This window comes from Pinus tabuliformis, chromosome 1_1 (assembly GCF_031772625.1).
Source record: "Pinus tabuliformis cultivar Carrire ecotype Pingquan chromosome 1_1, CPIR1, whole genome shotgun sequence".
In the NCBI taxonomy this organism is placed as follows: Eukaryota; Viridiplantae; Streptophyta; class Pinopsida; order Pinales; family Pinaceae; genus Pinus; species Pinus tabuliformis.
Window position 1 is genome coordinate 348,990,000 of NC_142297.1, and position 3,552 is coordinate 348,993,551.

At 35.8% G+C, this 3,552-nt stretch overlaps 1 pseudogene; it reads left to right on the forward strand.

Moving 5' to 3' along the window:
* Positions 1 to 288: 288 nt before the first annotated feature.
* Positions 289 to 1,404, forward strand: LOC149213015 (non-specific phospholipase C1 pseudogene; annotated as a pseudogene).
* Positions 1,405 to 3,552: the final 2,148 nt, after the last annotated feature.

The following is a 3,552-nucleotide window of genomic DNA, read 5'->3' on the forward strand; positions in this document are numbered from 1 at the left end:
GATTCAAGCCACTACTCCGGCCTTGGCCTTTATAACCTGCAAAATATTTAAACCAAGGTTATCGAACTCTGCTCCGCGGGGGCTGAAGATCTCTCTGAATTCGACAGCTTCGTTGCCAATGAAACGTCGAGACGCAAAGCATAATTGGGTTGTTTAGATTATAGCAGCGGATCCACAGCGATTGCCCTTGCTTGGTGCATAGCCTGCCATACGAAGCAACACAGTGCCTTATTATAAAAGGAAATGGAGTTTGAAAATTTTAGCATCTTCCCCAGCTTCATCATCTCGATGGGTTTGACTCCTTCGCTTTACTCTGTGTTGGAGAATAGTTCATTTGATCATATGTTGGGGTGGCTGAAGTCCTGGAACGATGAGATAGATGGTGTTACAGGCAAGGAATCCAATCCCTTGTCCACCACGGATGAGGATTCCCCAATAATCAACTTCAGTGATGGTTCAGAGTATGTTGACCCTGATCCAGGCCATAGCTTTCAGGCCATAAGGGAGCAGATTTTTGTGTCAGAGGATACCTCAACAAGGCTAGTCCCCATGAATGGATTTGCTCAACAAGCGGAAAACATGAGTGAGGGCATGTCAACGCATGTGATGAGGGGGTTTAGGCCGGAGGATCTGCCTGTCTATTCCACCCTTGCCACCGAATTTGCATTATTTGATAGGTGGTTTGCTTCTGTGCCCACTTCAACACAACCCAATAGATTTTATGTCCATTCTGCAACTTCTCATGGTGCGTGCAACAATGTCAAGAAGGCTTTTATGAAAGGATTCCCACAGGATACCATTTTTGATTCTCTTGAAGAAGCAGGACTATCGTTTGGTATTTATTATCAGAACATCCCTGCAACTCTATTTTTCAAGTCCCTTAGAAGGCTGAAACATGTGTTAAAGTTTCATGATTATATGGCCTCATTCAAATTGCATGCCAAGCTGGGCATTCTGCCCAACTATGTTGTGATTGAGCAAAGATACTTTGATGTCCACCTTTTACCTGCCAATGACGATCACCCTTCTCATGATGTGGCCGAGGGACAGAAATTTGTGAAAGAAGTGTATGAAACGCTAAGAGCCAATCCTTAGTGGAATGAAATGATGTTTCTCATCACTTATGATGAGCATGGAGGATTCTTTGATCATGTACCGACTCCAGTTACCCATGTGCCCAATCCGGATGGTATAATTGGTCCTGAGCCTTACTACTTTACCTTCGATCGGCTCGGAGTTCGCGTGCCAACCATTTTGATATCTCCTTGGATTGAAAAAGGAACAGTCATCCATGAACCAAATGGGCCTACTCCACATTCACACTATGAACATTCATCTGTGCCTGCAACAGTAAAGAACCCTGACGGGCAGCGCCTAAGAAATCCCCATAGTCTGCCATGGTGACCACGTCACCGTCTTCATCTGGTTTAATTTGAAGAGCTCGCGGATTTTGGATTTGAAAACATCCAAATTTATTTCTGGAACATATTCTTCCCTGAGTTGAAATGTAAGAGTCCACCAAATCCCACTTTTTATTGTGCGTTTGGTATTTTTAGCTTAATTTTGTTATTGTATTTATTTGTTTTGATTTCGTTATACATAATTTCTTCATGTTTGTTGTAATTTATTAATGTTTGTTATTATAATTAATATATTGATATATTAATTGTATTAATATATTAATATATTATTATAATTGTATTTTGTTGTTATTTATATTTTTAAATTCATTGTATATATTAATATTTGTTAATTGTGATTTGTTATAATTTTTTTTAAGTTGTTGTATATATTTGTTAATTATTTTATTTAATTATTAACTAATGTTTGATATAAAAATTGTATTAATATATTAATTATATTAATATATTAATATATTAATATGTTTTATAATTGCATTAATTAATATAGTTATAATTTCTTGTTATTTGATTATTGTTATGTTGGTTATTGATTTTTTTTATTATGTTGTTATAATATATGATTGCCTTAATACATTGTTAAAAATAAATAAAAAAATTTGTTAAGTGTTTTGTGATTGTTTTTGGCATAAAACAAAACTTTGGTGGCATGTAAATTGAGAGAATCATGAGAAATACAAAAAATTGGATGAAACTACAAGAGTTGGTACAAGTACAAAAATTTTAAAAATTTAAAAAATTTCCACAAAATTCACGCAGGTTTGAAAATAAATAATGGAACATTTGGAAGAATAATTTAAAAGAACATTTGGTGGATTATTTAAATGTTGATTAACTTTCTTAGAGTTGGCAATTTGATATTGTTGTATGCTTTTATAATGTACTAATCCGCAGGACACAACAAATTCCAAACTTTTCGCCATGCAAAAAAGTCATCTGACACAAACAGGGAGTATTACTTTTCATGGTTATTTTAAGAATGGATTGATTTTAAAATCATGATTAAGTTAATTTTAACACTTTGTCTGTCCTTAATATGCTTTATTTGGTATGAAATTTTTGCGTAAGAATCATGAAGAAACTGGCCATTTCTTCTACAGCACATTTATGTTTTCTTTGTACCAAGTTTTTTATAGGTTACAGGATAATTAAGTGATCATAAGGAAATTACATTGTGACGACAATTGGTCTTCCAAAGACTAAAGTCATGAAAAATTCTAAAGACAAATCCAACTCTATAACCACTCCTTTGCAACTCCCTTTTTGCAAAAGATTTTGAATTCCACCAATTGTCAAATCATAAAGCATGACCTTTCCATATCCATTTTTCACAACAAGAGTTCTTATTCATACACCATGCATTTCCTTACATCCATTCTTTACAAGATTATTGTCATTTTCCATGTCATTACCATTCCCCTTCGTTTCCGCAAATAATGGATATCATTGAGTCAAAGTCCTAGAGTCCAATTCACTTTGTAAAAACACCTAGAAGCTTGCACGCCTTAATGGCAAGTACTCTTGCCAATGAACAATGGGAGTACATTAATATCCCTTGTTTGTTGGATCTTGTAGGTGACTCGACCATGGCAAATTTATTCGTACCTACAAAGATGTGTTAGGCATCCTGACTCCCATTGGAATCAATGATGGGAGATCTTGTGTTGGCTAGGGGCATTCATTAACGGCCACTAAGTCAATAACTTCTTGTTATGTTCGACATCGACACATTTAATCGCATAGTAAGATTTGTGCCATCAAGCGTTGAAGACTTGAAGACCCATATTTTGTAGCAGATGAAGCCAATTTCCTTTCATTGTTTTTCAGTTTGTCATCACTTGAGGACAAGTCAATAAATAAGGCTGGGGGGGAAATGTAACTTCTATATTTTGTATACCTTCCAAGCCTTATAGATTTTCATCCATATTCAGCAGACTCATCAGATTCATCATCCAACAGCGGAGGATCCAACAGCAGATACGAATTTCAGCCATGTTCAGCAGACTCCTCAGATTCATCATCTAGTAGCAGAGGATCCAACAACCGATACGACAATACAGATCCATCTTTCATCCACAACTTGAAGAAGAAGCTTCAGATCAAAATTGCGGCAGCTGAACATGCATGATTC